The sequence below is a fragment of the Odocoileus virginianus genome, chromosome 12 (assembly GCF_023699985.2).
Source record: "Odocoileus virginianus isolate 20LAN1187 ecotype Illinois chromosome 12, Ovbor_1.2, whole genome shotgun sequence".
Classification (NCBI taxonomy): domain Eukaryota; kingdom Metazoa; phylum Chordata; class Mammalia; order Artiodactyla; family Cervidae; genus Odocoileus; species Odocoileus virginianus.
This window is the reverse complement of record NC_069685.1, coordinates 56,070,708-56,097,104: the sequence shown is the minus strand read 5'-3', so window position 1 is coordinate 56,097,104 and position 26,397 is coordinate 56,070,708. Positions and strand designations below refer to the sequence as shown.

The 26,397-nt window shown below is 47.4% G+C and overlaps 1 long non-coding RNA gene across 1 annotated transcript in view; it reads left to right on the top strand.

Moving 5' to 3' along the window:
* The window catches only part of LOC139037716 (uncharacterized), a 46,863-nt gene that overhangs the window by 5,656 nt on the left and 14,810 nt on the right, over nucleotides 1–26,397 (top strand). The window contains exon 2 of the long non-coding RNA XR_011490555.1: nucleotides 2,877–2,998. This is a non-coding gene — a long non-coding RNA (uncharacterized lncRNA). The remainder of the gene's footprint in view (nucleotides 1–2,876; nucleotides 2,999–26,397) is intronic.

Sequence of the window (26,397 nt, the reverse complement as noted above, 5' to 3'; positions counted from 1 at the left end):
AAGCCCACCAGACACACACACACAACACTCACTGCAACACACATGTGTGAATTCACACATTCAATATTTGTTGAGGATCTATTACATGCAAAGTGTTAGACTCGGCATTAAAGATAGAAAATGGAGTAGGAAAATTTCTATTAAAGAAAATGGAGGAGGAAATGGCAACCCACTCCAGAATCCTTGCCTGAAACATTCAGTAGACAGAAGAGCCTGGTGGGCTGCAGACCTTGAGGTTGAAGAGCTGGATGCGACTGAACACGAAAGATAGAAAAACAAGACAATGAGAGGGATCTCTCAGTCTTCCTCTGTAGGCAAGGGTGTCAGGGAGGCTGCTGGGGCCCTGGGCGTGGGGACTGTCCTGTCTTTGAAAGTGTCCAGGGTTGAGGTCTGTGGTGTGGCAGAGAGGCAGCGCCCCCACTGCCATCAGGGCTGATAGCACCCACCTTAGTCTGGGTGAGGGGCCTCCCCAGGTATGTTTGTTGTTTAGGCACTGAGTTGTGTCTGACTCCTTTGCGACCCCACGGACTGTAGTCCACCAGGCTCCTCTGTCCATGGGAATCCCCCGGCAAGAGTACTGGAGTGGGTTGCCGTTTCTTTCTCCAGGGGATCTTCTCGACAGGGATTGAACCTGCATCTCCTGCATAGCAGGTGGATTTTACCACTGAGCCACCTGGGAAGCCCCTCCCAGAGTGTAGATTCTTTCTTTCTTCATCCTCAAAGCCTCCCCACTGATACGGGGATTCAGAGGACTGAGGGTCCTGTCCCCCCATCAAGTCTCAGGACTGTCCCCCATATCTGCTTCTCTGGGGGAGTCAGGCGTAGGAGATTGTCTCTTGCTCTCAAGTTGGGAGCACCCCCTCCCCCAAAGGGGATCCTGTGAGAAGTGGGGGAGAAGTTGGATTGCCTTTTATATTGGATTGGCCCAAAAGTTCATGTGGGTCTTCCCATAAGATGGTATGGAAAAACCTGAACCAACTTTTTGGCCAACCCAGTACTTGTCCCGGCATCTCGGGAGGGAATGCACATCTGTCCAGCTGGGCTGAGGGTAATGATCAAACCCAGTGACTGCTTCCAATGCTGGTTGGGTCTTTCTTTTAATTTCACTTCATACGTCCTAGTGATTGAATAGTGATTGAATGGGTCTCCGACATTGGAGGCAGATTTGATTGGGTAACAGTGAATGTTTATTGAGTGCCCACCACACCTGGGTGCTTTGCCAAGTGCTTTGCAGATACTGCCTGATGGAGGGCTCAAAACAGCCCTGTTACGTGGAATGGATGATCATGAGTCCCTTTGTACAGATGCAGAAACTGAGACCCGGGGAGGTCTCACAAGGGGCACAAGAAAGCTTGTGCCCCAAATAGTATGGCCAGAATTCACGCCAAGGCAGGCTGACTCCAGAAGTCAAGCTTTTGACTTACCTGGAGATCCAGTGGTTAAGATATTGTGCTTTGGCTGCAGGGGGCTCCAGTTTGATCTCTGGCTGGGGAACTAAGATCCTGCATGCCTTGAGGTGAGGCCAAAAAAAAAAAAACAGAAAAAAAAAAAAAAAGAGCAGAAGTCAAGCTTTTGGCTAATATCCACCCCTGGAGCAGATAGCTGTAGCCTATCTCTGCAGCCTCAGGAAGTGGGCAAGAGGGGGAATTTGTGTGTGCTTGCAAGTATGGGTGTCGTGGGTGGTGCAGATTTCCGGGGTCAGCCAGCAACTGCCCTGGGATTCCAATGGCAGAGGCCCAGGCTGGGGAGAACTTTCCAAAGGCCAGCCGTTTCCTCTGGGCTGCTCCGGGGCCTTGCCTGGGCCCACCAGCTCATTTAAGCTCTGCTCTGGTCCTGTTGCAGCACTACATAGTGGCCGGCTCCGCGCCCAGTTTGCCTGCCGTGTAACAGGATAGTTTATATTATACCGCCGAGCAGAAATAAAACTACTGACTCAAACATTGCAAACAGATGCCGCCGGCCAGAGCCCAGGGTCCGCGGCCAGATGCTGTTCTGAGAACCCTGGGAGGGCAGAAGCCGGGAGCCTGGTCCCTCCAGACCCTACAGGTTGGGGAGGGGGCCGCTGCAGGAGGAGGTGTGGGGGCGCTGCTAAGGGGCTTTCGGAAATGGAGGGGGGCAGGAAATGAAGAAGGAAAGGGGGGCCCATCTTTTCTTTCTCAAATTTTCTTCATGAATTCAGCCAGTTCGCCACTTGAGACCTGCCAGTTTCTGGATTTTAATGGCTTTTTTCTCCCAGGCAGAGGTGAAAGAAACCCGGGAAGCCTCCTGGAAATCCCATGTGAGTTCTCCTCAGATACCCCCAAATAAACATGCTCTGAGTGCCCTAAACCCCCCTCCAAGAAGATTTTTGCCCCTAAGCGCTCGAGAGAGTTCTAGAACTTCCATCTCCTAATTATCTCCCCCAGCCCCACCCATGTTTGCTGCTTCATCTGCTAGACCGCGGTCACCAGGACCTTCTTAAAACCTGCCAAGTCCTGCTCTTTCTCCCACACCTTGAGTGGCTCCTCACTGTCCACCGTAGCGCTCCTCAAAGGGCAGTCTGAGGAGGGCTCGCGTCAGAATTCCCTGGGGTGGTTCCCAGGGCCCCACCCCTGGGTTAAGGAATCCACCGCTTTAGGGGCCTAGGAATCTGCATTGTAAACAATCTGAGAGGCTTTCTGGAAGGAGACTAGATGTAATTATTTGTTTAGAAAAATGAGCACATTGTAGAGTCAGTAAGGTGATGTCGCGTGGAAAGCGGGTGCAGCTCTTTTCATGCTGTTTATTCAGCAGGTGTTTGGACTACCTACGGCGCGCCGGGCACTGAGCTAGGGGCTGGATCCCTGGGATCCAGTCTAGACAAGGTAAGTGAGGTTCTGGTTGTCTTGTATTTCCAGTGACTTGGCAGAAAGAAGAGCTGGATGATGACTAGAAGGTTTCGAAGACATCATGGGGAGACATCTCAGGAGGGAAAAGTGAATTATCCACAAGGATTCAGGGGCGGTGCTCCTCATCAAAGGTTGGTGTCAGGAAAGACTCTGAGGTCAGAATCCAGACACGGAATTGAAGGTGCTGATGAGCTCCCCAGCAGCACAGACTTTGGGGAGAAGGTGAGAAAAATGAGGAAATGGGGCGCCCCTGCTTTCTCATCTGTGCGTGTCTCCTGCACACTCTGAAGGCAGGGACCTTATCTCCTCATCTTCCGCGTAGCCCCTGGAGGTGCCCGCAGTGGTCTGGAAATGTTTGTGGAATGAATAAAAGTAGGGTGGTAGGAGAGGAAGGGGGAGATGAAAGACAAAGAGGAGAGGAAAGAACAAAAAAAGAATGAATAAGGAGGGCTTTCCCTGGTGGACCAGTGGTTAGGACTGTGAACTTACACTGCTTGTGGGGGCATGGGGGTCCATCCTCCGGTTGGGAAATGAAGATCCTGCATGCCTTGAAGTGCGGCAAAAAAAAAAAAAAAAAAAAAGAATGAATAAGGAGATAGAAAAAGAGGGGAAGAGATGACCAGGCCTCCTGGTTAGTTCATAAACCCCAGATGTGATTTGGAGTAGGAGTGAACACAATGTATGTGTGCATGAGTGTGGGTAGGAATAACGCCCTCGAGAATATGAGAGTCTGTTCTTAGAAACCAAGGCATCTAAGAACACAGAAGTGGCCCCTTCCCTGTGGTCCATTGTCTCTTGGGGGGGGAGGAGAAGGGAGAAGAGGCTGATGTAAAAACTGGGGATGGGAATTCTCTGGTGGTCTAGTGGTTAGGACTCTGCGCTTCCACTACATGGGGTTGGGGTTTGCTCACTGGTCTGGGAACTAAGATCCCACATGCCTTGAGGTGTGGCTACAAAAAAAAAAAAAAAAAGGAATTAAGAAAAATATTGGGGGTGACAGTGGGCATGTGGAGCTGACCTGGCTAGAGATTCATATCAGTGAGGGCAGTCACAGAGGCTGCCAGGGAAAAGGCAATGGTGTGTGTGTGTGTGTGTGTGTAACAGGCAGAGACTTTCAAAGCAATCAAAATAACTCTGACGAACACTCTCTCCTACCCTCTCCCTCTCGAACCCCATTTCCTCCCAGTTGAGGCTCAGGGCAGACATGCCGGAATGTAATTCTAAGAGGCAGGGGAAGCCTGAGCAATTATTTTTACACTAAAATAAAAAAGTTTTTTTTTTTTTAAGCCCTCAAAGATACAGGCATGCTTCAGGCTCAAGACTCGGTGGAGGCCCTGACCACCCCATCCCTGAGCGTGCCTCCCCTCCACCACCCCCATATGGTCTGGCCTCTATCTTCTGCCCGCCTGTGACAGACAGACCAGGCCAGGCACCCCCCAGAGACCACCCCCTCCCTAACCGGAGGCCTGTCCCCTCTGAAACTGATCCCGGGTCTTTGGATCTAATTTGTTTCTCTGTCTGCTGGGTTTGGGAAGGGAGGGGGGGGTCTGGCCTGGAGACATAGTGGTCACAGGTGACATCAATCATGTCTGCGTCTTCCCAGGGACGGGGGTAGGATATCAGAGAGGTGACCAAGCATTTGCCACATGATTCAAATCATCTCAGCATTGATTAATTGGGTTCATCCTGAGTTTCTGAATCATAACAACTGTTTTTCTCCTTCACCTAACGTCAACAGACCCTTAAAGGGGAAGGATCCATTTACCCGCGGCATGTGGTGCGTTGAACGGATCAGCTCCCATTAAATGTTAAATACTGGATGCGTCTTAGACAAACTCGATTTGCTCGGGATACTTTTCAAAGGTTGGGCGATGATTAGACATCTCTCTCCCCGCCTCGCCCCTTCCTCTCCGGCTTTTTCCCCGGGATGTGTTTTGGCTTCAGCCTCTGGCAGATGGGATGCGGGAACGTGTGGGCTGATGCAGAGGGTCCTTGGGGGTGGGGGGTGGAGACGGGGGGCGGCTGAGCCCCCACAGGCTGTTTAAGAGAGATACAGTTTCTGAAAAGTTTAATAAGGCAGAAAACAATCCGGATGCCAAATTTGCCTTCCAAAAGCTAAATATCCGGAATGTTTCCTGCCCCTAAATGAAGGAGAAAACAGCATTTCCCAAGCCAAAAAAAGAAAAAAGAGAGAGGCAGTTTTCTAGAGAAGAGAAATTATGTTTTTGCACTGGTATGGGTTCTGAAAGCTAAATAACCCAGTATGCTCGGCCTGGAAGCAAAATCCAGCTCTGAGGTGATCAGTCTGTGAGTGGAGGGGTCAGGGAATAAAAAAGCAAAAACAAAGTTCAGGTGAATTTCTAGTTGTCTTTCCTACATATGAAAGGAGATGCCCACCTTGGTGACACCAGGTGACACAGGGCTGTGTCACCTGGGACAAGTCACTATGTTTGAATCCCAGTTTTCTGACATCTCACTTTATAGAAAGAGGATGAATCCTAGTCACTGATCTGTTGAGAAGTTTAGATGAAAGAAGGTTAATGAAATAGCTCAATAAATGCAGAGGCTTGATAGGTTAAATGGTGTGTGTTGAAGGTAGGGACGGGGCTATGGCTGGAAGACCCTGGTGCATTGTGTGTGTGCATTCGTTTGGTTCACAAAGTTTCAAAATTTAGACGCGCTCCAAGATTTCACCAAGGGGACAGTTTTGGCTGCGATAACTGGTGGGAAACCTGGCAATGGAGGTCAATCTGTGAGTGTGGGCTTGGCAGCCTCCAGTAATGTTGGAAGAGTGAACTGGAAATTGATTATCGTGTCTGGAAGGTTCTCAGGGAGAGTGGAGGCTCTTCACCCCCAAGAAGCAAACCTCCCGGGAATCTCCCCATCAGCAGTATTTTTGTCTTCTAACACCACGTTCAGATACTTGAGGTGACCTGTGTCCTCTGGGACGCCAGTCTCGTCCTTAGTGACGGACAGAAGGTGACTGAGGCTTTGGACAGGTTCACCATCTACTGTGGCTCTGGGTTAGGGTGAATCTTCCCTGCCTGAGCCTTGTTTTCCCGACTGCTGCTGTTGCATCTGCTAAATAGTTTTGTGGAGTGACTGGGCTTTCCTGGGAGACATCGAAGGGGGTAGATAGATCATAGGGGGAGAAAGAGAGGCAGAGGTGGAAAGAGTCCAAAGACGGAAGGAGACGACAGAGAGACACCCAGACACAGAGGGAAAAACACAGGAGAGAAAAGGACAAAGAGGAAGGGAGAGGGGAAAAAAAGGAGAGAGAGACAGAGAGAATTACCCCCACCTAGATAATACAGAGGAAAGGAGCCAGGAGAGGGTCAGAAATACCTGGCCGTACCTGCAAAGAGAAACAGAACCACAAAGACACAGTCCTACAAGGAAAAAGACAGAATATACAGAGAGCTAATGAGTAGGCAGATGTGATACTTGAATTGTCATATCTTGGACTAGTAGGTGACTGATCCTGACTCTCTTTTCTCTCCTAGAATGTGGAATTCCCTATCAGCATCACCAGGCCTTCAAAGTCCCTTGCTTGCCTGGTGCCCTGGGGGCCACTGCTGGGATATCACAAAGTAGACCTCAGGGCTGCGAGGCAGGATTACATCAGGGGAGGGATGGATGGCGGGGGTGGGGGGAGGATCAAAGGCATCCAGGGCCCTGGCTTCATTGGCAGGACTCCCAGTGGGGCCCACAGGCCTGAATTCCTGGCGGGACCCCCAGGAAACATTCTGATGGGCAGATAGAGCCGTTCTAACCGCAGGCTGCCTTCTCCCTCCCCCTCTTCCTTGTCCTCTGGTTTGTTCCTTGAAATCAGAATTGGGGGTTGCTGAATGCTTCACCCGACTCCGGACAGCAGGGTCTGCTCTTCTAAGGTATCCCCATTCATTCTCGAGTCTCAGTTCCCTTGTGTGTGAAATGGACATTCTAGTAACAGGCGGGGATCCCGAGTTGTCTGAAGACTCAGTGGAGTGATGTTAAGTATTCAGGAGGGAAAAAGAAGAAGGAGAAGGGGAAGAAGAAGAGGAAGAAGAATATGGTGAAAGGGAATTCCCTGATGGCCAGTGGTTAGGATTTGGTGCTTTCACTGCTGGGGCCCAGGTTCGATCCCTAGTCCAGGAACTAAAATCCCGCCAACCAAAACAGACAAACAGAACCCCAGTGTTTTGTTTGTTAAGTGTTCAGGAGGCAGAAAGATGTGCTGTTTTGAAGTGAGACACTCTTGGGTTTAAATCAAGCTGTCTTTCCTATAGTTGTTCAGTCATTAAATCGTGTCCAGTTCTTTGCGACCCCATGGGCTGCCGTACGCCAGGCTTCCTTATCCTTCACTATCTCCCTAAGTTTGCTCCAACTCATGTCCATTGAGTCAGTGACGCCATCCAGTCATTCTCATCTTCTGTCGCCCTCTTCTCCTCTTGCCTTCAGTCTTTCCCAGCATCAGGGTCTTTTCCAATGGGTCAGCTCTTTGCATCAGGTGGCCCAAGTCTTTGAGCTTCAGTTCCAGACTTTTCCTGAGACTTAGTCTTCTGCTGTGTAAAATGGGGATCCTAGAAAGATGTCTCGCTGCATAGCCATGGGCTGTAAACCATCACCCGTGCTCAGCCGAGCCTGGGGCCCGGTGCCTAGGAAGCACAGGGCCCATGGCGGCTCCAGGAGACAGAAGCCAGATTGCTGCCGAGACAGGGGGTAATATATGGCATCTAACTCCAGCCGAGAATTGAATTCAACCTCAGCTGGAGAATTAGAACATTGTGATTAGAAACAAGAGGGGAGAAGGGACAAAACAAGCTGTCTTCAAGTGCATGATGACAGAGCACAGACTCTCCTGGCAGCCCCGGGGGTGGGGGTGGGGGGGGATGCTGGAGAAAGACAGGGCAGATCATATTAATAACAATAAATTATATCTGCACGGTGATTTATGGCTCTGATGCGCTTCCTATTTTGTTATAGTAAGTGCCTTCGGAAGGGCGGACTCCTCTGATGACGGTCACAGCCCTTTTAATGTTGTGGCTGCTGTTAATGACAGTGGTGTGATCTGTGTTATCATTGATGTGATTTCTCCTAGTTTTCAAATTGGGGAAACTGAGGTTCAGGGACAACGGGTAGCTGGCCCAGGGAAAGAGTTGGCCCAGGATTTAAATCCAGGTTTTGTCCTCCTGGATCTTTGCTGGCTGCTTCTTGGAAATGAGAGTCTCTTTTCGGTGCTGCCATTTTATCTCCTCTGCGCCCCCCGGGGAGTTTCAGTTTATTCTTTCTCATGGCAGACAATCCAGTCGTCTCTGCTTGTCATCCAATGGTGAAGAGGCACAGAGATTCCTCCTGTTGAACCCCGAGGTCTTCCATCTGCCTAACCCACCAGCACTCCATCTCCACCCTTTATTCTCACTGGTGGGAATTCCCAGCAAAGAAGGCGTTCTCTCCAGCAGCTGCCCATTGTGGGGCGGGCACGGGTGACTCGGATATGGACTTGAACTTCCAAGTTCCCCCCACTTAGCTGGCTTCACGTCTCTCTTTGAACCCAGCAGTAGCTGGTTCACCGTCCTCTCTCCCTCTCACCTCCTGTCCTTCCCTTCAGGAAACCTGTAGTCCCGATGAACGACCGCGTTGATTTGGGGACCAGGTTCACTTGGTGTTTGCAGAGCGAGCTATTTCAAGAATGTGCAGATTCAGTCCTGGAAATGGCCTAGGAGGAGACTGGCTGGGCTTCAGAGCAGCAGAACAAATGAGCTCCCCCGCCCACCCGCCCCCCGCTCCTTGCACCCCATCCTGCCATTTCCTTTGTCTCAGTCCAAAATCCCCCTTTACATGGTCCCGGAGGCTTCCTAATAAAATAGAACTGTAACTTTATCTAAGACGAGTGCAGCACATGTAGAATGGATAAGGTGTAATTAATAACAGAAAATAATGTTTCCCCCCTCCTGACCTCTCACCCCTATATAAGTGTCTTAAGTTTTATGGCAGCTGGGCCCAAAATGAGTGTGTGTATGCATGTGTGTGTGTACGCCCGTGTGTGTGTGTGTGAGTACGCCCGTGTGTGCGTGTGAGTGTGTGGTGCATGTTCCAGTGTGTGTGTCTGAGCTGAGCCTATGTGGGGCCAATACGTCTGTCTGCTGAGTATTCACCTAGCCCTGACTGGAATTGGTTTATGTTTCTGGGTAGACTGGCCTCTCGCTGAACCCAGGCACTGCCTGAAATTGATCTGATTCCTTGAAGTCCAGATTTGGTCTAGTTCTTGAAATACCTTGTATCTATTTCTATGCAAAACTTGGGGGCAACGCAGAAGCTGAAGAATGGAAAAACTAAAGGGGTGAATGTGGGTGTGTACACACACATAATCTTTTAGATGATCTAGTATGTTTCAGAACCCTGGTGGATTCTGAGGAGGGCATATTGATACTTCTTTGGGCAGGAAACCAAGACCTACATTGGCCTTGATGCTGTAAACCATGGGACAAACAAGGATCTCCTTATGCAAAATGCTCTCTTAAGCAATTGCATCTCATGTGGGGCTTTGCAGGTGGCTCAGTGGTAAAGAATCTGCTTGCGAATGCAGGAGCCGTGGGTTCAATCCCTGGGTTGGGAAGATATCCTGGAGGAGGAAATGACGATCTGCTCCACTATCTTGCCTGGGAAACCCCATGGACAGAGGAGCCTGGTGGGCTTTAGTCCATGGGGTCAAAAAAGAGTTGGACATGACTGAGTGACTGAGCCCTGAGCATGCTCTTTGTCATGTAGCATCATCCACCCTGTTCATCTGAGAAAGAAGTGTGCTTGGCCCAGTGGGGTAGGGGCTGGAGGAAGCAGGACAAAGGATGAAGGGACTCCCATTTCCAGCTCACCACAGACTGTTGTCTGCTGTGGAAATTGAAGGGCACATGCACCCATCCCGTTTGTCTTCATGGAGCTACAGCTACGTTCCCCTCAAGTAGTATTATCTTGCTTTAAAGGTCGCTGGGCTGGCCCGAGCTCTTGGTTCCTCATGATTCATTACGTTTGATGCTCAACTGTTGGAGAAGTCTCTGCAGCGCCAACCTCCGGGTTAATGGAAGCCACACCAGCCGCGAAGCCCGGTGGCTTTGAATCCTCCCAGGATGGGGAAGCCTGGGCAGGACGCAGGGAGCTGCCTCTTTTGATCAGCAGCACTGATGTGAACCCGAGGTCACGCATGTTGGGGGCCCTGTGAGTGAGTCCTGTGAGACAGCGGCAACTGGGCCCTCCATCTTCCTTCCCTTCCTTCCCACCTCAGGCCTGGGGAATCTTGTTTTCCCTGGTTGCTCTTCTCTGGGCTGACTTTTCCGGGACCCCTAGGGCACCAAAGGTACTTGGGTTGGGGGGGAAGATCTGGAGCCTTAAATCATTTGAGAGGACCCCTCTGTCTGCCCCTCTGGCCTTCCTTTCTTCCATTTCTGGCTCTTTCAGGCGAAGATAAAACCAATCCCTACCCCCCCTTCCCCCTCCCAGGGAACGCCGGCTCTCCGATGTTAGGTGACAGGCTGGATCTGAAGGGAGATCTCTTTCTCCCCGGGGGAGTCGTTGGGATGTTGAGTTCTTTTATGGACATGCTTGAACTCCAGAGAGCCCCCAAACTGACAGCCACCTCTGCTCAATTGATCGTATATTTTCCTGACATTCTGTCATTCCATCAAACTTGCCCAAATGCTTTGGCCTGCCATATTTTTATGATCCTTCTTCCAAGAGAGGATCCGTGGAGAGTGGGTCAGCATGATTTATCTCCCAGGAGAAGGGATGGAGAATTTCTTATCTCTGGTATCAAGAAGTGGGATTTCCCTCTTATCACCCTGTGTCTTTTGCTTTGGGGTTTTAAATGCGATACCAATGGGTTGGATTAAGCAATTCAGGGAGTTCTTGAGGCTTCCAGCTTCAGAAAGTTGATGATGACCAGGAATTGAGGACTCCACCGTCTCCTAATTTTACATCCTCCTAGTTATTTAAAATCACAGGAAGCCAGTCCTGGAGTTTGTTGTTGGGACCAGAAGATCTTGATTGGATTAAAATATTTCCCAAGGGGAGGTTTGGAGGCTTTGGCAAAGATAATGAGAGGAGTAGCTTTTCAAAAACAAAACTTGAAAAATTAAGCAAGTAATATATATTCATTACTGGAAAAAAAGTAGAAAAGACAGATAAGGAAAAAAATTACCGGTAATCCCACCCCATGGGGCTTAGTATTCATATATTACCATATATCTTTCCAGTCTTCTGGGTATGGTATATGCTTTCTAAACGAAAATAAAGAGATTGCATATGTTGCTAACGACAGCTTTTATTCACAAAAATTATATATACCTGTAAAATATTCAAGTAATATGGAAAAGAACAAAACCACCACCAACAGAAGCTCACATTGCAACCACTATCTACCTTCAGGTGACTATCTTTCTAGATACTTCTTTCCATATTGTTTGATAACTGCTTTAAAACTTTTAAAACTTCTTAATGTAGGGAATTTCCTGGTGGTCCAGTGGTTAGGATTCTTCACTTCCACTGCTAGGGACTCTGGTTTGATCCCTGGTTTGGGAACTAAGATCCAACCAGCTGCCTGGTGCAGCCAAAAAAAAAAAAAAAAAAAAGTGCTATTTGGCACAATTATAAAAAAAAAAATCTTAAACATAGAATTCACTTCTTCTTGCCAATAATTTTGTCTCTACACCATTATTTCTTAGGGGTAGATTGTGTTCCTTTATAAAGATGCACCAAGGTTTAGCTAATATATAAAGAAGGCTGAGTGCTGAAGAACTGATGCTTTTGAATTGTGGTGCTGAAGAAGAAACTCATGGGACTCCCTTGGACTGCAATGAAATCAAAGCAGTCAATGGGAAGGAAATCAACCCTGAATATTCATTGGAAGGACTGATGCTGAAGCTGAAGCTCCAATACTTTGGTCACCTGATGTAAAGAACCGACTCATTGGGAAAGACCCTGATGCTGGGAAAGATTGAAGACAGGAGGGGAAGGGGGTGACAGAGGATGAGATGGTTGGATGGCATCACTGACTCTGTGGACATGAGTTGGAGCAGACTCAGGGAGATAGTGAAGGACAGGGAAGCCTGGTGTGCTGCAGTCCATGGGGTTGAAAATAGTTGGATATGACTTTAGTGACTGAACAATGACAATCCCTGCCACTGGGCAGTTAGATTATTTCCAGTTGTTCACAAAGACCTCTTCTCAAAGATTAGTTGATGTTTTGCAAACACTCTATCAGGTGGAATATGTGTCCCACTCACAGCGCATTAAACAAAGGTGTACCACACCTTTGTGTGGTACTCACAGCCCTGTATAGCAAGAAAGAAATTTGAATCCCCTAAGACAACCTTTGGTTGCAGAAAGCCTGACTAAACAGTCCTTTAAACAAGGAGAGGGTGTTTGTTGTTGTTCTTTCCCTCATATGTGAATAGTTCAGAAGTGGGCTGCCTTATGAGATCATCAGGATTTGGTTTTGTCTTTTATCAGTCCATCATCCTTAGCATTTGGCCTTTTTGCTTGTGCCTGTCTTCCTCATGTTCAAATATGGCTGCCTCAGCTCCAGGCATCACATCTGCATTCAGACAGGAAGGAGAAAGGGATGGCATCAGAAAGGTATCTTCTTTAGTCTTTCTCCTTGATGAGAAATCAAAACTCTCTGCAAATCCTCCTGGCAGACCTCTGCTTACAATTTCTAGCCCAGACTGTGCCCCACGGACTACCAAGAGGCCAGAAAGGTGAATCTTTTCTTTTTTAAACTGAGCATGCATGTGTAAAAGACAGGAAGGGAGAAGCCTATTGGGAATAGCCTTGTCTGGGGGCATTGCCTCCACTTAACCACTCCCAACCCATTTACTCTGACATCCTGCATCTCACCTGCCTCTTACCATCTCCAATCCCTACTCCCAACTCTTCTCATTTTAGTCTGGCCTCTTGGTTGGGAGACGCATTTAGACTCCTCCATATTGGACTGGGGTTTCCCATGTGGCTCAGTGGTAAAGAATCTGCCTGCAATGCAGGAGCTGCAGGAGACCTGGGTTTGATCCCTGGGTTGGGAAGATCCCTTGGAGGAAGAAATGGCAACCCACTCCAGTATTCTTGCCTGGGAAATCCCATGGACAGAAGAGCCTGGTGGGCTACAGTCCTTGGGGTCACAAAAGAGTCGGACATGATTTAGCGACTAAAACAACACGCAACATGCTGGACTTGGCTTTTCACTCAACTTTGCCCGTGTTAGCAAGATGCTCTCTAGTCTGTTAAGTGCTGGGTTGTTGGAAGACTTGCTTGTGTGAAGATGGATTCAGTGCTGGGCTCTGCAGTTCTGGGGCCAGGAATTCCTTCTCTGAATTCCCAGCCTCCAGCCGAGGCACTTGGCATAATTCATGCTTGTGAAATCCAAATAGAGGGAGGACAGTGGAGTGTCTTTGTAAATCACAGTGATTTCACAGACGTGATAGAATCAGACCTGATAAAGAATGGCCTGAGTGAGATTTTCCCAGGGGGCATCTCTTCAGTGGCCTGTGCTTAATTCTTGATTTGGGATACTTTTCGCAAGAGGAGACACTCTATGGCATTAAGATCCTGCGTCTTTGGACTTCCCTGGTGGTCCAGAGATTAAGTATCCACGTGCCTGTGCAAGCGACATGGATTTGATCTCTGCTTTGGGAAGATTCCTTAGTCAAGGCTATGGTTTTTCCAGTGGTCATGTATGGATGTGAGAGCTGGATGGTGAAGAAAGCTGAGTGCCGAAGAATTGATGCTTTTGAACTGTGGTGTTGGAGAAGACTCTTGAGAATCTCTTGGACTGCAAGAAGATCCAACCAGTCCATCCTAAAGGAGATCAGTCCTGGGTGTTCATTGGAAGGACTGATGTTGAAGCTGAAACTCCAACACTTTGGCCACCTCATGCGAAGTATTGACTCATTGGAAAAGACCCTAATGCTGGGAGGGATTGGGGGCAGGAGGAGAAGGGGACGACAGAGGATGAGATGGCTGGATGGCATCACTGATTGATGGACTTGGGTTTGGGTAGACTCTGGGAGTTGGTGATGGACAGGGAGACCTGGCATGCTGCGATTTGTGGGGTCGTGGAGAGTCGGAAACGGCTGAGTGACTGAACTGAACTTGAGAAGATTCCACATGCTGCAGGGCTGTTAGTCCTGCGTGTTGTGACTACTAAACCCTAGTGTTGCAACAAGACAAACCACTGCTATCAGAAGCCTGAGCACCATTAACTAGAGAGTAGCCCTCTCATGCCTCAACTAGAGAAAACCTGCTCATAGCATCGAAGACCCATGGCAGCCAAAAATAAACAAATGAATCAAATAAATAAACAATAGCAAAAAAGATCCTGCATCTTTGAGAATGCTGCTTTTTGGCTAGATATCATGGAATACCATTCAGGTGGAACACACTCCATTTTCTCTTGGGAGGATTTTATTTTATTTTTTTACCCTACAACCCCAAAGATCCTTAGGTGAAATATAACATTGTTTGGAGAGTCTGTGATCAGGTTTTCTGTGACTCTGCAGCTCAGCCAGATCTGGATCCATGAGGATGGTTTCATGATTTTGTTTACCAAAGTGAATCCATGGTCTAGACAGGATGGAAATAGCTAGAGGAACCTATTCTCCCAGGTTTATTTGTCAAATAAAACTGGGGGCAAGGATGGAAGTTGGGGGGAAAAGTGAGGCCATAAAGACAAAAGTATAAATAGGAGAAGAATTAGCATCCTTTGTGAGGGTATTGTGTGCCATGATCCGAGGGAGGGCCTCTGCCATCTACTAGCTAACTTAATCCTTGCGATGGTCACTTGATATAGTGTTCTGGATATGATTGCATTGTGCTATGTTTAGTCGCTCAGTCATGTCTGACTCTTCACAACCCCATGAACTGTAGCCTGTCAGGCTCCTCTGTCCATGGGATTTCCAGGCAAGAATACTGGAGTGGGTTGTCATGTCTTTCTCCAGGAGATCTTCCTGACCCAGGGATTGAACCCAAGTCTCCGGGGTCTTCTGCATTGGTAGGTGGATTCTTACCAGGAGATCTTCTCGACCCAAGGATCAAACCTGAGGCTGTGGGATCTCCTGCATTGGCAGATGGATTCTTTACCACTGTGCCACCTGGGAAGCCCAAAAGTGCCAGAGGTAGATAAAATTAAATACAATTTTACAGACAGAAAAGTGAGGCCAGAAGAGGTGGATGACCCATCCAAGATAGCACACAAAAATATGATGCAGGGCCAGGATGGAGCCGACGGTTATGGAATCGAGAAAATGCAGAAGACTACATATGAAATTGTGAATTTATTGGTGTAACAAGAAGAAATAAGATCGTTTCTTGTTTGTCGTTGTTGTTGTTCAGCCCCTAAGTTGTGTCCGACTCTTTGTGACCTTGTGGACTGCAGCATGCCAGGGTTTCCTGTCCTTCACCATCTCCAGGAATTTGCTCAAACTCATGTCCATTGAGTTGATGATGCCATCCAATCATCTCATCCGCTGTCTCCCCCTTCTTTGCTTGCCCTCAATCTTTCCTAGCATTAGGGTCTTTTCCACTGATGCTCTTGCTATCAGGTGGCAGAAGTATTGAAGCTTCGACTTCAGCATCAGTCCTTCCATTTCTGGTTAAGAGATCATTAACAGTTTAGGTTCAGTGCAACCTAAGCCATTTACTGAGGGAGAAACTGACTCCTTGCTGGGAGGCTGTAGGCTATTGGACTGAACATACCATTAGTCGCAGTGTAATCAGCTGGGTAAATATTGGTGAAATTGGGTGATTCTTCTCAGAGTTGGGTAATCCTGGTTTTGAGAGGTCAATCAGTCCAGCTCTTAGCCTTTTAGCAGAAACTCTCATCAACCTCAGTGGACTCAGAGGTCAATCTAAGTTTTGAAGGTAACAACTGATATGCTCCTAGCACTTGATTTTTACTGAGGACCTTCATATGCAGTGTCTCCCTAATTTGAAGATGCTCTTAGAACTCTTCCATGGACCAGGGATATATCTTTCTCAGTCCCACTGGATAATAGCTTACATGGATTGAGTACTTATGAGGTGTTCCGCAGGGCCTGGGGTTCTTTATTCTGGTTACAATCATCACAATACTTCTCTGGGGGAAGGATTAATATTCCCATGTAGCAGATGAGGAAACTGAGGCTAAGTAACTCATGCAAGGTCACCTAACTTAAAAGGGCACAGTAAAGATATGGACTTAAGCCAGCATGGTTCCACCCTTATCCTTTACAACAGCCGTGTCCTCACTTTGAGCTACGGGCCATGGGTCCATTCCAGTGTGCTTGTCAGGGCTCCTCTCGTTGGCTAAATGTGTTCTTAGGACACCCTAGTCACAGCCCTGGGCTGAAGCACAGTGGTTAGAACCCCAGCCGTCTAGCCCAGGATTACTGACTTTGGGATTGGATGATTCTTTGTAGGATGTCTGGCGGCATCCCTGGGCTCCACTCTCTAGATGGCGTAGCCGCCCAGTCCCCAGGTGGTGGTGCCCAGAGTGCCCTTGACCCAGTGTGCTCGTGTGTGTGTGTGTGTGTGTGTGTGCACAGGCGTGTCCAACTCTTTGCATCCCCATGGACTGTAGCCTGCTAGGCTTCTCTGTCCATGGAACTTTCCAGGCAAGAATACTGGAGCAGGTTGCCATTTCCTACTCCAGGCGATCTTTTGACCCAGGGATTAAACCTGTCTCTCTGTGTCTCCTGCATTGGCAGGTGGATTCTTTACCCCTGCAGTGCCTGCGAAGCCTCCCCGGCCTCCACCCGCCAATGTACCCGGCGGGCCCACATTGCCCCTGGTTGAGAATCTTTGCTAGACTCCTGGCTCTGTCGCTTCAGAATCATGTCCTTTGGGGGACTTCCTTGACGATCCAGTGGTTGAGACTTTGGCTTCTAATGCATGGGGTGCAGGTTTGATTTCTGGTCTGGGAGCTAAGATCACACATGCCTCAGAGTCAAAAAAACCAAACCATAAACAGAAGCAGTACTGTAACAAATTCAGTAAAGACTTAAAAAATGGCGCGCGCGTGCACACACACACACACACACACACACACACACACACACACACACAGTGAATCTTTTGGAGCCTCAGTTTCCTCACTTGTAAGTTGGGAGGAGAAATAGCACCTACCTTGGAGGTTATTTTGAGGGTTCTTCAAGTGAATATTTATAAATCGGAAGAAAACAATGCCTGGCACTTAATAAATGACGAATGAGCTGTTACTCTTTCTCTTGCTACTTGAAGATGAGAAACATCTTTTATTATCTTCCCCCCATCCCATCCCTCCCTTTTATTATCTTTTATAGTCAATGCTGGGTATTTGGAGAATGTTCGCTGAACAAATGTATCATCTTGAATTACTGTCTTCTCCATCTGGACAGTAGACATCTTAGCCTACACCTAAGTCTGCCAGAAGTCCCACGTCCCAGCCTCGTCACACACCCACAAATCCTGGGAAATTCAGAGCTTAAAGGAAGCCTCCGATGGAAAATTCCATAGATGCACTTTCTGCTGCAGATCACCCCTCTCTGCTCCCCCCCACAACCAACTGCAGCTCCGAAGACAAGCCAGAGAAAAGAGAAGGGAGACGTGAAAACAATTCTGAATTCAGCTGGTGTGTGTGGAAGTGCAATATTCCAAACACAATTAAAACCCAATCAGGGTCCAGAAAAGTGCTTAAATGTGCCTGTCAAACAACAGACCACATGTGGCGTAGGCATCTCCCTGGGGACCCCTCCTTTAAGGGCTGTCGTGATGGCAGTGAGGACCCCGCCCCAGCAGGACCCTCGTTGTCCCACCCAAGCCTGACCTCAGAGACCAGGTGTCCCTGGCCTAGGATGGAGTCCTGGGCCATCTCTGTTTTGTTTGTTGTTGGCCGCATCATGAGGCTTGAGGGATCTTGAGTCCCTAATCAGGGATCGAACCGGCGTCCCTTGTAGTGAAAGTGCAGAGTCCTAACCATTGGACCACCAGGGAAATCTGTGTTTACATTTTTAACTGTAGGTAGGGACCTCCTGTGGTCCAGTGGTGACCACAGTGGTGCTTCCAAAGCAAAGGGCACAGGTTGGATCCCTGGTCAGGGAGCTAGGATCCCACATGCCTCAGGGCGAAAAAACCAAAACATAAAACAGAAGCAGTGTTTTTTTTTTTTCTTTTCAGTTTTCTTCTTTTTTTATTTAAAAAAATGTTTAAATTAATTTATTTTTTGATTGAAGGATGATTACTTTGCAGAACTTTGTTGTTTTCTGAGAAGTGACAGTGTAACAAATTCAAGACTTTAAAAGTGGTCCAAATTTTAAAAAAAATCTTAAAAAACAACAAAAAAGCAGCAGGCAAACATACACACACACACACATGGTTTTTGAAGAGGAGAGGTTGGCTGAGTTTCTACGAGCATTCACTTATTTACAGGAAAGAGTGGAAGTGGTTCTCTTGTTCAATCAACAAGCACTTAATTTGGGGGCTGCTTCTGTGAGTCCAGCACTGGACTACATCAGGGATTCTCAACTGGGGGCAATGTCGTCACAGGCCATGGGACAATATCTAGACACACCATGATGTGGGGCGCCTCTAGTTTGTAGAGGCCAAAACCACCTTGAAATGCTTATGACAGTTTCTGCAGCAAAGAACTATCCAGTTCAAAATAACAGTAGGGCTGGAGCTGAGAAACCTAGCTGAGGCCCCAAGGATAGACAGATGAGGTCCCTCTCTTGACTAGGTTTCCTTGAATGCAGTCATCTTTTTTTTTAGTTTTTGTTGGGTATAATTGATTTATAATGTTGTGTTAGTTTCAGGTGTATAGCAAAGTGTATCAGTTATACATATATCCACTCTTTTTTAGATTCTTTTTTCATATAGACCATCACACAGTATTTAGCAGCGGTCCCTGGGCTACACAGTAGGTCCTTCTTAGTTACTGTTTTATTTAGAGTAGTATGTGTATGTCAATCCCAATTTTCCAGTTTATTTCCCTTCCCCCTGCTTACTCCCCATCTATTTATTTAAGCAGTTGGACTTGGAGAGGTGTCCCTTTAAAAACAACTTCAGTCTTTTTTCTCTGTCCGAGCGTGGACCTGTTGGTGAGTTGTGTGTGTGTGTGTGTGTGTGTGTGTGTGTGTGTGTTCAGAGCCGTGGTGAGTATGTTTGGACTTGTGCGGCTGTCTGTTTATGTCTGCGTACCTCCGTGGGGCTCTGTTTTTCAGAATGCTTCTGTCACTTCCTTCCCCAGCTTGCCGAAGAAGCACGGGTGACTTGTGAAGACCTTCTAAGGTTGAATTTGTCACCAGGCAATGTTAAGGCATCATGGGGGCTTCTTAGGTGGCTCAGTGGTATAAAGAATCTGCCTGCAATGCAGGAGACACAAAAGACACAGGTTCGATCCCTGGGTGGGGAAGACCCCCTGGAGGAGGACTTGGCAACCCACTCCAGTGTTCTTGCCTGGAGAATCCCCATGGACAGAGGAGCCTGGCGGGCTACAGTCTATGGTGTCGCCATAGTGGGACGTGACTTAGCTGGCTGAGCACGCACGCATGCGGGCTGAGCTTTCTGTGTGGTCCTGTCTCTGCCCCCAGTCCCTCACTACTCTCCCTGCCCCCACCTTGGCCATAGCACTAAAGGTCAGTAAACCCGCCTCCGAGTCGAGGCTTTGAACTTGGAGTTTAGTTTAGGCTGACTCCGCTGTGCCTGCGTGAACATCCAGGAAGCTTTAAAACTGGTATTTCCGAGGAATCAAAGAACAGTCACGAACGTGATTGATCTAGACTGGAGGTTTTAACTTCGTCCCCGTTGGCCTTCTGGGCCAGATGTGGGGGACTGTGCTGTGTATTGTAGGGTGCTCAACAGCATCCCTCACTCAGGTCTGCTAGCTGCACCCCAGTGCTGACAACCAAGGACGTGCACAGCCCCACGTCCCCTGGAGGCATAACACTGCCTGGTTGAAAATCATCGATCTACAGATACACAGAGAAGCAGGGATGCCCCTCACTTCTTTTTGAACCAAAGAACCCAGGTTCAAGTGTGAGACTGTGGGATTCCACTTCTATAAGGTGAAAAAACCAGGCAATGCTAAACAGGGGAGTGGTTGCCCTTTGAGGAGTGGGAAACAGAGACTGGAAAGGGACACCACGGAGCCTTCTGGGGATTTTATTTTATTCTATAGATGCTGGGTACACTTATGATATATGTGCTTTTCTCTGTGTATTTTTACACCTGAATCAAAAAGTGTGTGTGTTGATGGGGAAACTTATTAAGTGAACACATTTGGAGAATCAGAGAAGAGTGTCTTAGGAAAAAAAAAAAATCCAAATGGGACAGTTTTCATCTCCTTCCCAAACCCTGTGGTGGACGGTTTATGAGCAGCTTTATTTAAAGGATTCTTACGGAATCCCTCCATCTGTTTCTAAAGCTGCAGAAACAACAACTCTGCAAGGCAATGATCAGACTGAGGACAACACACTGTTGTTAGCTTCTGTACACCCCCCCCCCCCCACACACACGCACCCCAAACAGAGATGTCACCGGGTCTGTGTTGAATTGAATTTCCTGTCTTTGTGTTCTCCGGGGCAGCCCTGTGGAGGGGAACACGCTGCAAACTGATATGTGAAATGAACCAATAGGCCCAGTTGAGACTTCTAAAAACAAATAGCCCCTTTAATCTTCTGGAGGGAGAAGAAAGAATCATTTACATGGGCAATGATCAAGCTCCCTTCTTTGCACCCATTTCAAGGCTTGGTCTGGACCCTCTTTCCTAAATCCTGTCACCCATACCAGCCCTGTCTCCATCCAGAAGACTCCAAATTATGATCCTTCTGGCATTTCCATGTCTTTTTTTTTTTTTACTACTTTAAAAATGATTTAAAAATTATTTATTTTAATCTTGGCTGTGCTGGGTCTTTGCTACTGTGTGAGCATTTCTCTAGTTGCGGTGTGAGGGTTGCTCATCGTGGTGGCATCTCTTGTTGCGGAGCACGGTCTCTAGGATGCGTGGCCTTCACTGGTTGTTCCATGGGGGCTCAGTACTTGTGACTCCTGGGCTCTATAGAGGACAGACTCAATGGTTATGGTGCGCGTGTTTCGTCGCGGGCTCTTCTTGAACCAGGGATTGAACCTGCGTCTCCTGCATTGGCCGGCGGATTCCTTACCACCCAGTCACCAGGGAAGGCTCCGTCTCCAGGCCTTAGGGAACAGCCACGCAGCCACAGCGATGCTGCAAACAGAGGCGGTAGGTGTTCTCTAGGTCCTTGCACGTTCCCCTTTCAGGGAACCCCAAGGAAGTTTCTAGAAACAGGCAGGCCTCAAGATGTGTCTGAGAGACCGCCCCCCGCCCCAAGTCCTCCTCCTCCCAGGGGCCTCGTTGGGCATCAGCATTTAGGAAGAGGCGTGTGGACTCTGGCTGGGGCCTCCCCAGCTGGCCAGCGTTTATAAAGTGGAACACATCTGCTGTTGACTGTTAGCATGGAGGAGGGGAGGGTGTTGGGGGAGAGCAGAAACCCCAACATAGTGCCAAGAGAAAATTGCCTCTACGTTGGAGTGAAGGAGAAGGGCTTCATCAAAATGCCCCCCCTGGCCACCCTCGCCCCCTCCCGCCTCCCTCCCCCGCTTCCCTCTTGCTTTTTAAAAGTCTCCAGGTTCTAGCCAGCCTGGAGATTTATGATGTGTTTTGCTTTTTGAACACCCTAAAATCGTATTTGGGTGATAAAGAGCTGAGAGGTCTGTAGATAGCCTGTTGGTTGGAAAAAGAGAATGTGATGTACGGCGAATGCAGGCTATTTCGTGGTTCTAAACCCCCTCCCCCTTGCCTGGGGTGACACGTCGGAGCCACTGAAAGACACAGTGTGACAATCTCAGAGACACCCCCCCCACAACCCCCCATCACGTGCACAGAGAGGCATCACATGCTTACCACACATGCCTGAGAGCCACAGGCGTGCGGAAGCATGTTCACATGCAACACCTAAAACCATGTAAAACCGGAGACAGGCGCAGACCCATGTCTCATATCAGAATGGGATGGGAGGATGCACCCAGGCTCCACCGCGCACGAACATCCCTGCGGCCCTGCCGAGAAGCTTAAATGAATGAATTTTCCTCGCCATACGAGTGTCTTCCAAAATGCAGCCCTGGGGCCCACAAAACGCACTCCATCCTGCTTTCTTCATCAGACGTCCAGACCCCTCATAAAGCAGAAACCCTCAGAAACAGCAACTCACCGGGTTCGAAGCCCGGCCCTAGTCCAAGACTGGATGCCCCCATTTCTGCCTTCACAGCTGCTTCGGTCAACTTTGCAAGGGGAACTGGATGTCACAAGAGTGTTCCTGGAGACCCCAGGAGACAGGCAAGTCCAAGACAGACTATCAAGGACCCATGACGGATAAGCCCGGTGACAGCCAAGACAGAGAATTACATGGGGTTTCTTGGAGAGACAAAATAAAAACCGGCCCCCAGTCTTCCAGCCTTTTCTCCAAGATCTAATTACAGATGTCTTGACATTCCTTCTGCATAGAGTTTCCTTAAAAGATTTGCCAAGAAGAAACATTTGGAAACTGTGTTTTAGGTATAATCCGGTCTGGGAGTCACTTTTGCTTGCTTTGTCGTTAGATGACAGAGCGCTTAATTACAAGGAACGGGCTTGTACACTGCATTTGGAAAACTAGATTATTGACCCACATAATACACCCCATGCTGACAATGGCCTTTTGGCAAAATGTACGTCTCTGATCTTGCATTAATTACTACACAAATATACATATTGTGGGTACCGAGCTTATGCGACAGAGTCCTCTTGACACATGTTCACAATAAAAACACATTTTTTTTTTCTTTGCTTCCCCTGACCCTAAGGGAAAAAAGATGAACATTTTTCAAGATGCTGTTTTAATGGCATGAAAACTGTCTGCTGAATGTTCACTCCACTTTTGTTCTTTTTCTTTTCTCCTTTTATGAAAAAGCCTTTTAAACCAAGCGTTCCTGACTTGTAATTCCTTTCTTTGCTTTCGCTTTTATGCCGAGGGAGAGACAGATTAGATTAGATTAAAGACCCGGAGACAGCTCGTGAAATACATTCCATCTCGGGGCAATTTGGTTGATAGTCAATTTGTATGTGTGTACGTGCATGTGTGCATGTGTGTGTGTATGTGTGTGTGTTTCTTCTTGTGGCTGATGGTCTTTTTACAGACACAGGGTTCTGGTTTCTAGGAATGTATTTGTTCCCTTAACTTTTCCCTTTCAAAAGTCTGCAGCCTTTGATTGTGGCCTGACTTTTTTAGGGGTCTGTGGCATTTGGGGGGGGGAGGTAGTAAATCTTATTAACTTTTTCCTTTAACTTCTCACAATTTCTCAAAACTTCTTCCAAAAGCATTGGCAGTTTCTTCTCAAACTGCAGATGAAAGAGACAGTTTGTTTCAAAAAACCTTTCCCCACCACTCCATTGGGCCCCCAGGTTTGATGATGTCACAGTGGTAGCCGAGGCAACACACTGTGACATCACAGTCAAAAGGCTACTGACCTTGGCCTGGAATTCAAAGGAAAAGCTGCCCATAAACTTCTAAAGCAGGCAGGAGATAAATATCCTTAGTCATAAAAGAACAAACGAAGTTTGGGGTGGAGGGTGGGGGCTGGAAAAAAAGAACAGAATTTTTTTTTTTTAAGAAATACAGTAAAATACTCTGCCAAGTTTTCCAGGAAGTGCCAGTGGCCATTTTGCTGATGTGAACTAGACTTTAAAACCAAAAGAGGAAAAATGAATGTGCTGAAGAAGGGTAGTTTGCAATATTAAAAATAATCAGGTGAAGCCTACTCCTAAACCATAATCATAAAATGAAGCAGAGCAATGCAACAAACAAACATCCGTTTCTGAGTGCCGGGAGAAATTAGCTGCCAGGATAAGGGGAGAAAGTCAGCGAGGGGATTTATCCAAAAAGGGAAAGTGCTGAAAGCCATGGGGTCTCCTGGACTGGATCCTGGGACAGAAAAAAAAAAAAAAGGGTGAAATCTGAATAAGTTCTGGACTTTAGTTCATTGTAATGTCCCCATATCAGTGTCTTCATTTTGGGGACCCATGGTAAGACAAGGTAGTAACATTAGGGGAAGCTTGGTGAAGAGTAAATGGGAATTCTTGTATCATCTTTTTTTTTTTTTTTTTAATTTTATGTATTTATTTAAATTAATTTCCTTTGGAGTGTAGTTGCTTTCTGTATCATCTTTGCAATGTGTCTGCCAATCTGAAATCATCACAAAGCAAAAAGTTTCTTTTTGAAAAAGGAGAAAGTGGGGCATTGTGTTTTAGTGTGTGTCTTGGGAAGTCTTCCAGTTTTCTCCATTCACAGTCCACGTACCCGGGCTCTGGATTTCCATGATGGTGAGGAGCATGTGACCTGCAGGGAGCCAGCTAGACTCACAGGAAAGAGAGAAAAGCTGGAGTTGCCTCTGAACAACTTTACAAAAGGAAAGACAGTCCCCTGGGCCATTCTAAGTTATTCTTGTCTTCAAAGCCTTCCGTGAGTCACCTGGTCTAATTTCATAGATAGACTTCTTTCTCCAGACATCCTGAGGGTAGACTGACCACACAGAATGAGCTGATCTTCAGAGGCCAGGAGGCGTAGAACAGCACGGAACTGGGAGAGGAGAGATCCTGTCCCTGCTTTCACATGAACTTGCATGTGTATTGGGAAACCAGTTTCGTCTTCAGCCTCATCCTCCTTGCCTGCTAAAGAGGGATATAGATCACATGTGTTTACACTACATATCAGTGCTGGCTTGGATCGATTGGTAGGGACTGGCTAGGGCCTGGATCTGAGCCTGTGTTCAGTGAGTGTTGTGATCCATTAGTAATGTCTGTTACAGATGTGCAAGAGGACAGTTGAGGCATGTTTGCTATTCCAGGTCCTTGCACATTTGGGCCCTAGGCTTTTTGGGGCCTGCTAGTCCAGACTCTTGTGCCTCCTCTGGCATCTGTGTGAGCAATAGACAGAACACAGTCCCTGGAGTCAGCCAGTAGTGGCTTCTAATCCTGGCTTTCCTTCCTGCACTGAAGGTGATGTGGCCTATGACATTTAACAAATATGAACCACAAGTGTGCCAACCCCTGTGCATATCCCCTGCCATCTGGAGGCAATAGACAAGTTGACAGGCAATAAAAATGCACTGTGCTTAAGTGCTCTGATGACAGAAAAAGTGTTCTCAGGGTACCGAGTAGGAAAACCTGATTCACACCTGAGGGGCAGGCCAAGAAGACTTCCTGGAGGAAGCAACATCTAAGCTGAATTCTGAAAGATGAGTAGGTATTATCCTGGGGGAGGGAGCAGAGAGAGATGAGGATGGAGTTTGGCTGGGCTCAGATTATGTAGGGAATTTCTCATTCATTCTCAGGGTAAATGGGGAGCCACTGAGAAATTTCAGGTAAGGGAATTTCATTAGCAAAAAGAAAAAAACAAACAAATGAACCCGAGTCTTTCTGTTTACAGAGATAGAGTAGGGGCAAGACTAGAGACCATTTTTAGAATGAGGAGTGGCTTGGGAGCCTGGGGTGACATCACAGGTGATCTTGGTTACCTTGACCAGTGACATGGTTTCCTGATTGTGTGTGTCAGCTGTGCAGGGTCCAGGTGAAAGGGTTTTGTTCCCCATGATAACCTTGAGAGATGACTCAGCAGAGAAGAGGGCAGGCAGCGGAGAGGGTGCAACAGTCAGTTCATCTACAGATGACAGGCTGTCCTTGGCTCATGGGAAAACAAGGCAGAAAAGCAACAACAGCATAATAATACCTGTACCAGGCAATACTACTTCCTGCTTCCTCCACCCTGGACCAGGCCACCTTTATCTCTCTCATTTGGGTGACTTAGTGGCCTAAGTCTCCTCCCTGGTTCCCACCCTGGACAAATTCTCTGTTTTGCTCTTAGTTTTCAAAATTTCACTTTGTTGAGGTATAATTTACACAAAATAAATGCATCCCTTTCAAGTGTATGGTTCAATGAATTTTGGCAAATATATGCATCTGTGTAACCACTAGTCCAGTCAAGGTATAGAACATTCTTCTTCATTTCCAAAGTTCCCTACAGTGCCTCCTCAGTCACTTTCCTGCCTTCACCCATACTCTCTGTCTCAGGTTGACCACTGATCTACTTTCTGTCAATGTAGAAGAATTTGATCATTTCAGAGTTTTATGTCAATGGAATCATCCAGTATGGATTTTTTTTTTTGGGGGGGGGGTCTGCCGTCTTTTGCTTGGGACTGCATTTTTGAGATCCATTTGTGTTGTTTCATGAATCAGTGGTTTGTTCCTCTTTATTGATGAGAAGCATTCCATCACATGGGTGTGTTGCATTATATCTATTCACTTGAGAATGGATATTTGGGTTATTTCTAGTTTTTAAATATTATGAATAATGCTGATATGAACAGCCAAGTGTAAGTCTTTTTGTGGACATATGATTCTTTGCCTTGGGTAGATATCTGAGTTGAATTGCTGAGATATATGGTAAGTGTATGTTTTTTTAACATAAACAACATAAATGACACCTAAGAGCTGAAACTATAT